The sequence below is a fragment of the Bos javanicus genome, chromosome 18, assembly GCF_032452875.1.
Source record: "Bos javanicus breed banteng chromosome 18, ARS-OSU_banteng_1.0, whole genome shotgun sequence".
In the NCBI taxonomy this organism is placed as follows: Eukaryota; Metazoa; Chordata; class Mammalia; order Artiodactyla; family Bovidae; genus Bos; species Bos javanicus.
In genome coordinates, this window is record NC_083885.1 from 1583086 (window position 1) to 1595527 (window position 12442).

Here is a 12442-nt window from a genome sequence, read left to right on the forward strand (position 1 = left end):
AAATTTGCCATTTCCCTCCTAAATTTCACGAGACAGGGACTAAGAAAATAATTTATCAGGCAGGAAATATTTCATCAATTGATTTTTATTTATTAAAGAGCTGCATGGTGTTCGGCATGCTACCATGCTCATTTTCTACAAAATAGAAATCACAGAAGTCCATAAAACCAGGGAGAAAGCTCAGAGGTTTCTGTCCTTGTTTATTACTATAAATAAATTCTCAATTTCCCCATTTATACTGTTGGTAAAGACTAAAAGGGAAGTTTCACTGAAAGATTATTTGTAAATGCCACTTGAAGTGATAACTTTAGCCATGCCAATTTGGAGCATCTACTACATTCCGTTCAGTTAGAACTGGACATGGAACAATGGACTCGTTCAAAATTGGGAAAGAACTATGACAAGGCTGTATATTGTCACCCTGCTTATTTAACTTATATGCAGAGTACATCATGTGAAATGCTGGGCTGGATGAAGCACAAGTTGGAATCAAGATTGCTGGGAGAAACATCAACAAGCTCAGATATGCAGATGATATCACTCTAAAGGCAGAAAGTGAAGAACTAAAGAGCCTCTGGATGAGGGTGAAAGAGAAGAGTGAAAAAGCTGGCTTAAAACTCAACATTCAAAAAACTAAGATCATGGCATCTGGTCCCATCACTTTATGGCAAATAGATGAGGGAAAAGTGGAAACAGTGACAGATTTTATTTTCTTGGGCTCCAAAATCACTGGGGATGGTGACTGCAGCCATGAAATTAAAAGACGCTTGCTCCTTGGAAGAAAAACTATGATAAACCTACATAGCATATTTCAAAGCAGAGACGTCACTTTGCCAACAAAGGTTTATACAGTTAAAGCTATACAGTTAAAGTCATGTATGGATGTGAGAGTTGGACCATAAAGAAGACTGAGCACCGAAGATTGATGCTTTTGAATCATGGTGTTGGAGAAGACTCTTGAGAGCAAGGAGACAGCAAAGAGACAAACTGTCCTTTGGACAGCAAGGAGATCAAACCAGTCAACCCCAAAGGAAATCAACCTTCAATATTCATTGGAAGGACTGATGCTGTGATGCAGAAGCTCCAATACTTTGGCCACCTGATGTGAAGAGCCGACTCAATGGAAAAGACCCTGATGCTGGGAAGGATTGAGGGCAGGAGGAGAAGGGGGTGACAGGATGAGATGGTTGGATGGCAGAATCCTGACTCGATGGACATGAGCTTGAGCAAACTCCAGGAAATGGTGACGGACAGGGAAGCCTGGCATGCTGCAGTCCATGGGGTCACAGAGTCGGACACGAGTTCCTGCTTCTGAGTTATTTAGGCACAGGGGTTGTGAGGGGCGGAGGTGTGACTGTCGGTGTGTCCTGACCGTGGAGGTACTTTCTGGGCCACACAGAACTTTCTCTCAGCCCTCTCTGACTTCACAGTGCTACGGTGGATGCTTCCAGACAAGGACTGAGGGCCCTCCTCAAGGTGTAGCCTGTGTTCTCTGATTTTCTGCCAGGGGTTTCCTCTAAGCTGTGGAGCCCGTTCTATCAAGAGCAGACACAGCAGAAGCACACTGAGGATGGGCGGTGCCTTGGGATCCCATGGGCGAATGCCCCTGCTTCACGGTCCTCAGGCAGATCATTCTGGAAGGCATTCTGCTTGCTTCGCGGTGTACGGGCAAGCGACGCGCTGTCAAACACATTTACTTCCGTCTTCTGTCTACCAACTGGCTCCCTTTACTCAGGGCCCTGCAGCTGGTGAATGGTGATCCATCCCAAGTAGACCTGTTATATATCAGTTGCCCAAGGAGAAGGTGTACGCCCGCCCCAGCACGCGGGCGCACACACACATACACACACACACACACACACACACGAGTCCTATTCCAAACCAAGAGAAGGGCTCTGATTGGCCAGTCCCAGGTCAGATAACCAGCCTTAATCCTAACAAACACGACATGGAGCTGGGGTCAAGGCATCCAAAAGGGCTGCAAGCCCCACTCCATCCTGCTGGCGAGGGAACAGGGTGTCCCTGTGATCTGGTAAGATATTGCAATGAATCCATTATACATGTGCCATGAGCCACTGGAGACTCCTGCTAAAATGCAGGTCGGGGTACAGGTGGTCTGGTGTGAGTGTACAGTCCGTACTTTTCATAGCCAAGGAGGACACACTCATCCCTCTTCAGTCTCACTGAGGAAGGGCCCACCCTCCCCACCCCCAACAACAGAAACCTCTTTGCTAAGCAGCAAAGACAGAAAGGAAGATGACTTCTTGCTGTTGAGATATGATAGGAGTGAGCTGTCAATGACATTTTGAGGGGCCTTTTTTTTTACACAGGGACATTTAACCCAGCCTACAAACCAAACCATTAAACTTACAGCCACGTAATTACTTTTACCAAGTCGTGATCAAAGCAGATCAACTCAGACCCTGACCCCCGCCTAGAGCTTACACCATCATCTGTCAAGGATCACCGATTAATTAAAAGCAGCGCTTTTACATTTTGGCGACACAGCACTTGTGCAGTCGCGTCAGCTGCCTCGGTGGTCCTCTCCCCCAGTCCCTGGGGTGGCCCTCAGCCCCTCATCTCCACCCACGTCAGTTCCACCCTGCCCTGTCTGTGGCCTCAGCGACGGCCAGTCCCAGGCGCTCCCACGCCAACTGCTCTTCTCAGCTGTGTTCACCCGCCCCTCACAGCTCTTCCCCTCTTAACAGCCAGTTGGGAGATGGCCAGACCACCATGGGCTGTGGAGGGTGACCATTTAGGGCGGCAACACAACCTCAGTGGAGAGGCCACCACCTGACTGTGATGGAGCCTGTCCGTGAGGCCCCCGGGGCTGGGGCGGCCCACCCGGCGCCGGGCTCAACGGGTGGGGCTGCACGAAGCGTGTGGCCTTGACGCTTACTACTCAGCATCTCACAGTGTCTCTGAACCCGACCTTTTCATCCAAACACTACATACCTCTCTTCTAGGAAAAGCCACCAATGGCAAGTTTCCCAACACATGCAAAACACCCAGCATTAGGACCCAGAACAAGCCTGAAGTCTTCACAGACTTTAATCTTCTGTAGGCTTGGCACCAGAGGCAGAAGTTTTCTTCTTAGTAACCACACCCAGGAGTCACCTAGACCTCCATTAAGGAAGCGATTTCTGAGAAGGGAACCCTGTACTCCCCCAGAGAAACCCTCTTGGTCAGGACTGGTTCAATCCCAAGTGACAGAAAAACAACTCTGGGAGAGTACTCATGTGATGAGAAGCGCAGACAAGACCACTACCAGGCCCTCTTCTCCTCCAGCTCCCCATGCTGTCTCCTTGGGGCTCACAGGTGTCCAGCCAGGCCCCTCTCCAGCCTGTACCCCACTAGTTTAGCAACCTGTGAAAAGAGACCACCTCTCTCCTTAAAACTTCAGGAAAAGACCTGGGGTTGCCTCTCACTGGTCTGGGTTGGGTTATGCACCAAACTGAGAGCCAAGCACAGTAGCCAGGGAGATGTGGCACTTTCACTGGCCAACATGAGTCACAAGCCTCTTACTGGAGCTGAGGCTGAGGGTGGGAGAAGAACGCTCCTGAAAGCAAAGCTGAGGGACTGTTCCAGAAGGCAAGCACACTACAATGTGGCTACAGCAACTAGATCTCTGGGGACAATGTGTATTCTTATAGTCACAGTTATTATACACAGTGTTATTTAAGCCGCTATCCAACATGCCCAAGGAGTAGCCTGTCATGGATAATCCTGTATTTCTGGCTAAATGGTGGGCCCACACAGACACCATCCCCATATTACTGAACGTCTTAGTTTGAATCACCCCAGATGCAGCTACTGGGATGAAGATGTTTGGAAGATCATGAAATATCTCTAGTGGACAGGGAAAATGAACCAGGGAAGGCAGGCAGCCAATAAAGGGTATGGATCAGGCTAGTTACCACGATGGGGATGTGGGACTCTGCAAGACAGCGAATCACACCTGAGAGTTATCCCACCAAGGAATGAGGGAGCTGTGGTTTTTAGACAGGAAGTCCTGTTACTCTTGAAAACTCACCTGGAACTGCTGATTCCCTGGCTCTCCTGGCTTATGGTGCGTGGGTGAGCGCATGCTCAGTCACTCAGTCACACTCAGTCAAGTCTGACTGTTTGCAACCCAATGGACTATAGCCCATCCAGCTCCTCTGTTCTTGGAATTCTCCAGGCAAGAATACTAGAGTGGGTTGCCATTTCCTTCTGCAGGGGAATCTTCCTAACCCAGGGATCAAACCTGCGTCTTCTGCATTGGCAGGCAGATTCTTTACCACTGAGCCATGTGGGAAGCCCTTGGATTATGGTGTCCAGTGACAAAGGAGTCCTCTAAGAAAGAGATGCAGGTGCTGTCTGTTGGAAGCAGGGCTCATAAGCACAAAAGTGAGACAGGTAACAGAATATGGGCAGGGAACCAACGACGGGCCACAATTTCCAAAGGGTGACTAGACTGAACTGCATTGTCGTGGAGGTCTTAAAGTCACTTGAGAACGCTTAAATTCCTCCAAGTCTGTAATAGGAATATCGCTTACCACTGTATCAGGCCCTTTACAAGAACATAGTTAGTAGAGATTTTTCATAGATAGAATGTTGAGTAAAGTCACTTTATGAGGTTTAAAAGTTAGAAATTCATGAAGAATGATACTTTTTTCCTCTTTAATATTATTCTAAGAATTTCAAAACATTTTATAAATAACATGGTCTCTAAGCCACCCTGAGAAGGAAAATTGAATTGATTGAGGTTTTTATTTTTTTAATCAATTTCTCTTTTTAAAAAGATCCAAATTGGTTGCATAACTTTCTGGAGACAATGCAACTGATTGATTTTTGCACTTTTAGCCCAACTGTTCTGATTTTTGAATGAGATGCCACCCTATCAGATACAGGATTTAGCCTCTTGAAGACAACCGTGGCCAGTCCTCAGAGCTGGGCCCCAAGTGTCTTCATCCCAAATAGATAAAAACTGGAGTTTAAAGAAGGTACACTTTGCTCCCAGAAAGTCCAAGCCAAGAGTTTCATCATAATGTGTAAGAATCCTCCCAGCTGCAGGTCATTAGCCCACATGCACAGGGCACTTTACCATTTAAAAAGCATGTGACCTGTGAGATGGGAAGGACATGAATTGTGCGTTCCACTCCAGAGACTCATCCAGACGAGGAGTTATCAGTGTTGGTGGAATAAGTAAAAACCAAATTCAACTTTGAAAGTGAATGTGAAAATCGTTCAGTCCATTCTGACTCTTTGTGACCCCATGGACTATACAGTCCTTGGAATTCTCTAGGCCAGGATACTGGAGTGGATAGCCTTTCCCTTCTCCAGGGGATCGTCCCAACCCAGGGATCGAACCCAGGTCTCCTGCATTGCAGGCGGATTCCTTACCAACTGAGCTAACAGGGAAGCCCAAATTCAACTCTAAACCCACCCAATCTTGGCATGAAATTCTTTCCAACTATATCACAGGGTCCCAGAGGTTTAGTTTCCCAAGCATTAGTAAAATTACTAGATTGAATGATCCAAAGTTGCCATTATTGATCAAATGATGAAATAACAGCAAATTTGCCATTTTTATAGTTCAGAACAGTCAAATATTAGCAATTTCACATGATTCAACTGAATACAAAACAATTTGGGTAACTAACTTTAGTAAGCAATACCATCGGGGAAAAAATTTCATTTCAAATAGGAAAGACTATCATAACCAATAATATAGGCAGGTTACTGTCTCACAATGCAGGACATGATGCTTATGAAGCACTTGCTGTGCTGCCTGTCCTGTGCTCATCAGACCAGTTTGGGGAGCCGGGGAGCCACGTCACTCTGGATAGTCTCCAGGGCTGACTTTCTCCATCTTGACAAATGCCAAGGAGTCCCATCGTGGGGCCACTGCCACGGAAACCTTGTGCTGCAGGGATGACACTCTGCTTTGACGGCCCCTCCTCCATCACACTGACTCAGCACCCCCTCACTGGCCCCAGGAGAGGAAAGACGGTGGCAAGTACAAGGGAACTGCCACCGGGTCCCCAGGCACTGTGTAGCAACACACTGAAGGGACTGCACAAGTGGCGAGAGGCATGCTCTGCCTGCGCAAGCAGCCCCACTGCACAGCGGGGACAGGCAAAGCGGCACCACAAGGGAGCGACCGCGACACATCGCACAGCAGAGCGCTGCGGGCTGAACAGAAGTGATGACGCACAAAACCCACAACTGTTTTGAGACAAATTCCTTCTTATGTAAAAAGAAAAAAAAAAAAAAAAAGGAGAGAAAGAGAAATACGTCTGTTTATTCTTTCCAAGCACTGAGCTCAACATTTAGATGAAGCATCTTTATGAACGGGCCCCACAGATCATCATCTCTGCTGCATTAGTTCTAATTGCATTATTGCTTAATTGCAAAGCAACAGAGTGTGTAATTCAGGAGCTGCAATGCCTGGGGAAGTGGGCATGATTAACTGTTCGTGCAAAGCCCAGCCTTGGGGACACTGTCCTGAGGACAGCAGCGAGAGGCCAGAATCTCTCTCCCGCTGTCTTATTGCACAGTTCAGCTCCCTCCATCAGGGAGATGACAGAGAACAAAGATCCCTTGGGTCGTGCCTCATGCTACCCTTGCAGAACCTCATGAAGGGATGCAAAGCTTAGGAACAGAGTGTCCACTGCGTACCTGCTGCTGGGCTGTGTGAGCATAGAGATGCACAGATGAATGTGGCTTAATTCCTGTCTGCAGGAGAGCCAGTCCAGGGAGCGAAGACAGACATGTCAACAGGGCCATTGGAGACAAGCTGAGGAGGTTTCTTTGCAAAGAGAAGCCTCGATTTGAGTGTCCAAAAGAAAAAGCTGGATAAGTAAGGTCCTGCAAGATTGACCAAGTGCTCACTAGTTCTTGCTTCTCTTGGGTGCAATTGATCTGTTAAAAATATGCTGCTGAAGATGCTAGCAACAGGGTTGGGGGAAGCAGGGCTGAGAAGGGGAGAAGGCAAACAGAATGTGACTGATTCGGTTGCAGGTGAAAGTCCCAAGCCTGATCCATGGGAAGTATAAATTACATCTTGGAGTTTGACCTGCCTCAAGGCAAAGATACTGGTCTTTTCTTCTCCCACAGCAGTCAGTCATGTTACATAATATTCTCTACATTCACAGGAAGAGGCTCTGGTACCCAAGAGCAGCCCACAGAAGGTTGCAGGTTCTATCTGTAAGCAGAAAGCAGACAGATATTCAGAGATAGATGCATGTAGTTGATGAAAATGACCCTTGAGGATTAAGGTGCCAACACCGGTTCTATAACATGAAGTGACTCAACTTTGACAATGAGATGTGGATGGAAGGAGATTTGCCAAATCCAGCCTGGTCATAAAACCCCGGGCACAATTAGCCATTTCTCTGCTCCCTTTCCAGTTTGTGCAAGTCCTCCAAATTTGTTCATTCTTTTAAAAATTATTCTAACTATTTTAGGACTTTTGTAATCCCACACAAATTTTAAAGCTAGCATGTCAGTTTCTTCAAAAAAAGTTTCTGGAATCTTGATTGAATTTTTGACTATGCTGAATCTATAGGACCAAGTTGGAGAGAATTAACATCTTAACAAGGGCTTCCCTGGTGGTCCAGTACTTAGGAATCTGTCTGCCAAGGCAGGGGACATGGGTTTGATCACTGCTCCAGGCAGATTCCCACATGCAACTAACGGGCCCCAACTACTGGGCCAGCCCTCTACAGCCCTTGAGCCACAACTCCTGAGCCCACACGTGGCGACTCCTGAAGCCCGTGTGCCGAGAGCCCACGCTCTGCAGACAGAAGCCACTGCAACGAGCAGCCCCCACTCACTGCAACTGGAGAGAGCCCGCAGGCAGCAACAAAGACCCAGCACAGCCAAAAATAAATAAGTAGATAAGTCTTTTTTTTTTTAACTTTACAATATTGTATTGGTTTTGCCATATATCAACATGAATCCGCCACAGGTATACACGTGTTCCCCATCCTGAACCCCCCTCCCTCCTCCCTCCCCGTACCAGCCCTCTGGGTCATCCCAGTGCACCAGCCCCATGCATCCAGTATCGTGCATCGAACCTGGACTGGAGACTCGTTTCATATATGATATTATACATGTTTCAATGCCATTCTCCCAAATCATCCCACCCTCTCCCTCTCCCACAGAGTCCAAAAGACTGTTCTATACATCAGTGTCTCTTTTGCTGTCTCGTATACAGGGTTATCGTTACCATCTTTCTAAATTCCATATATATGCGTTAGTATACTGTATTGGTGTTTTTCTTTCTGGCTTACTTCACTCTGTATAATAGGCTCCAGTTTCATCCACCTCATTAAAACTGATTCAAATGTATTCTTTTTAATGGCTGAGTAATACTCCATTGTATATATGTACCACAGCTTTCTTATCCACTCATCTGCTGATGGACATCTAGGTTGCTTCCATGTCCTGGCTATTATAAACAGTGCTGCGATGAACAATGGGTACACGTGTCTCTTTCAATTCTGGTTTCCTCTGTGTGTATGCCCAGCAGTGGGATTGCTGGGTCATAAGGCAGTTCTCGAAGAAGGCACTGGCGACCCACTCCAGTACTCTTGCCTGGAAACTCCCATGGACGGAGGAGCCTGGTAGGCTGCAGTTCATGGGATCGCCAAGAGTCAGACACGACTGAGCGACTTCACTTTCACTTTTCACTTTCATGCACTGGAGAAGGAAATGGCAACCCACTCCAGTGTTCTTGCCTGGAGAATCCCAGGGACAGGGGAGCCGGGTGGACTGCCATTTGTGGGGTCACACAGAGTCGAACATGACTGATGTGACTTAGCAGCAGCAAGGCAGTTCTATTTCCAGTTTTTTAAGGAATCTCCACACTGTTCTCCATAGTGGCTGTACTAGTTTGCATTCCCACCAACAGTGTAAGAGGGTTCCCTTTTCTCCACACCCTCTCCAGCATTTATTGCTTGTAGACTTTTGGATCGCAGCCATTCTGACTGGTGTGAAATGGTACCTCACTGTGGTTTTGATTTGCATTTCTCTGATAATGAGTGATGTTGAGCATCTTTTCATGTGTTTGTGAGCCATCTGTATGTCTTCTTTGGAGAAATGTCTATTTAGTTCTTTGGCCCATTTTTGATTGGGTCATTTATTTTTCTGGAATTAAGCTGTAGGATCTTTTAAAAAAATCTTAACAATACTGAGTCTTCTGATCCACGAACATGGTATTTCTCTCTTCATTCACATGGGTCTCTTAACTTCTCTCAGCAGTGTTTTGTAGGTTTCGGTTTACAGGATTTGTGCTTTTTTTCCCCCCAAACTTATCTCTAGATGTTTCAAAATTTTCATGTTAATGGAAATTATACTACTTTAAGTTTTAATTATGATTATTGCTAATATATAGAAATACATGTACTTGTTAGAAGTGGACAGAAATGAGTAGAAGTGGGTAGAAATAATAACAGACATCCTAGTCTTGTTAATGACCTTACAGGGAAAGCACTTTGTCTTTCATTATGAAGTATGATGTTAGCAGAGGATTTTTATAGAAACCCGTTATCAGGTTGAGAAAATGATGTCTATGCCTGAAGGTTTTTTTTTTTTTTATCATGTTTGGATGTTTCATTTTATCAAATTATTTTTTACCTCTTTGGAGATGATCATGTGACTTTCATTTTTAGTCTGTTAAAGGTCAGTCACATTGATCTATTTTCAAATGTTAAGTTGTTTGGCATTCCTTAGATAAGCTCCACTTGGTCATGATGTATTCTTTATATTTTGCTAAATATAAAGGATCCAATTTGCTAAAATTTTGTTAAGAATTTTTGAAACTATGTTCATGAGAAATCATAACTTGCAGTCCCCTTTACTTGTATCATCTTTTTCTGGGTTTGAAATTAAAGAATAGAATGAATTGGGCAGTGGCCCCTCATCTTAATTTTCTAGAAGAGTTTGAATAGAATTGATATTATTTCTTCCTTAAATGATTGGTATTAATAGAATACCCCACTAAAGCCATCAGGGCCTGAGGCTTATTTTGTGGGGAGGTTTTTAACTGTAAACTTAGTTTCTTTGATAGATACAAGGCCCTTCAGGTTATCTACTTTTTTCCTTGAGTAAGCTTTGGTAATTTGTACCTTTCAAGAAATGTGTCCATTCCACCTATGTTGTGGGATACAGTCTTTTTCCACTCTGGCCACTGGGGACACAGGCCTGTATCAATTCCAAGACTGTTCTACCTGCTTCTTCTGAGGGTTCTTCCAGCGGCCTCAAGCACCTTCCTCACATTGACACACTGCTCAAGACTTGACTAGAATCTGCAGACTTCCAGGGCCCTCTACCATGCTCCCTCCATCTCTTCTCTGGTATTCTTCTGCCTGTAAATTTTAGCTACTTTACCTCCCTGAATCTTCCCCTCAGTCTTTCAATTCAGGGAAACCACTGGGCTCTGTGTGGGCCCCTCTCCCCGGAAACCTGCTCCCGGTAGGAAGCTCAGGCGTTCTGACCTCGCCTCATTGGTCTTCCTTCTCTCCTAGATCACTGCCCTGTGCTGCTTTTCATTCAATGGCTGACAGCAGTTACTACATGTATTTTGTCTGTTGTTTTTTTTTTTTAAGTTGTTTGTGATAAATCCAGTCCTTTTTCTCTGTCATGGGCAGAGGCAGAAGTCCATTTTGGCCACTTTGAAATTGAGGTTTCCTGTAGAATACCCAACTGCAGATATCTATCCAACAGTTGTAAGTAACAGGAGAGATTGGGACCAAAAATAAATATTCAGGAGCAAGTGCACAGAGCTAGTAACTAAAACCAAGAGTGCCAGGGGAGACAGTCTATAGTGGAGGAAGAACAGTATCTTATAGGCGAAACCCACAGAGACAGGTACAAAAAGGAGACCGTGAAGCAGAGAAGTGGAAGCAGGAGAGAAGCAGAAGAAACTCATCAGAGATGAGGCCGCGGCACTCAGGGCTTGGAGAGTTCCCCATAACTGAGGGGCTCCCAGGGCCCAGAGGCCCAGAGACCCATACAGAGCCACATGCACAGAGCCACATGTGCCTTGACTATACGCTGTGCTGTGATTTTGTGTACGCTGGTTCCACCAGTTCCGATATGGCAAACGGGTTCCCTTTATCAGAGAAGACTGAGATGGGCGTGAGCGAATGAGATGGGAGGAAGTGGTATAGCTGACAAGGGAAAGAGATTAGTAGCTAGAGGATGGCACAACCAAGGCTGGGGAGAGGCCTTGGTCGTGCCATCTGTGCGTAGGAGGAAAAGGGAATCAACAGGTAGAGCTGGAGTGATGGAAGAAAAGATAATTGGTGGATGAAGATCCCAGCAGATGGGAAGGAGAGAGGAGGGAAGAACAGGTAGTAAAGCAATGAAGGCTGAAGACTAGAGAGAACACAAATCTGCCAAGGACCACTCCCTATTTACCAAGAGAGACTGTGAGACACGGACAGGTCACATGCTGGACTATGACAGCCTGACTACAAACCTCAGGCTTGTTTCCACTGGCCTAAGCCTGCAATTCTGAGGCCTCTCCCCATGGCTGGTGGCAGGAGGTCCCATAAACGCATGGTGGCAGTAGGCCCAGTTTAGGCTCCCTTGGACTACTCAAATGGTGTAACATATACAAGACACTAAAGAAATCCATCCTCCACAGCACCTGTACCTGAAGCATCAGGTTCCACGTAGGAGAAGTGGACTCAACTGATCTTTAAAAAGTAGAAGTGTATCACATTGACCAAATATGGCATCCAAACTGGTTCAAGCCAAGACAGAATACAGAGGGCTGGACCTGGCCGCAGCTGGCTCCAGAGCACGGAAGGAACAAGGCCCGGCCACTTCCTGCTGTCTCTCGGGTCTGCCTGACGCACAGGTGGCCACATGTGATCGTCAGCTGATGGCAGCAGATCCATCTGCTCAACAAAAGTGCCAGAGCTGAGTCCCTGGTTTGACTGGCCTGGGCTGGATCATACGTTCACTGGGACCAATGACCAGGGCCAGAGGGCCTGGCTGGGAGAGCGCAGAGTGGACTACCTTCACTGGACACACGTGGGCTAAGAGCAAAGAGCAGGCAAGTGACTCCTAGGAGGGAGCACAAGCTAGGAGACGTTAAACAACTAGTGTCTCCTTCAGTTAGAAATCTGACGCCACTCCAAGGTGTCAGCTCGGGGGGCACTGCTCCAGGAATGGAAAGCACAGACACAAGAAGCCATGGCCTACACCTGCATCTGGGATGGAATGCAGTCCTCGCAGGATATGTGTGAGAAGCCACAACACTGGACAACGACAATGTCAGTCTGGAAACACTGTTTTGCAGAGTGTGCAATATGGATGCTCAGAAAACAGCTTCTCCTCAACCTTCGAGCCCACTGCCCCTTTTATTCCCCTTCCATTGAATCCATAATTCCATCTTGAGAATTCAATTGGAACTAATTCCTTTAATTAAATAAGCTTCATTTGG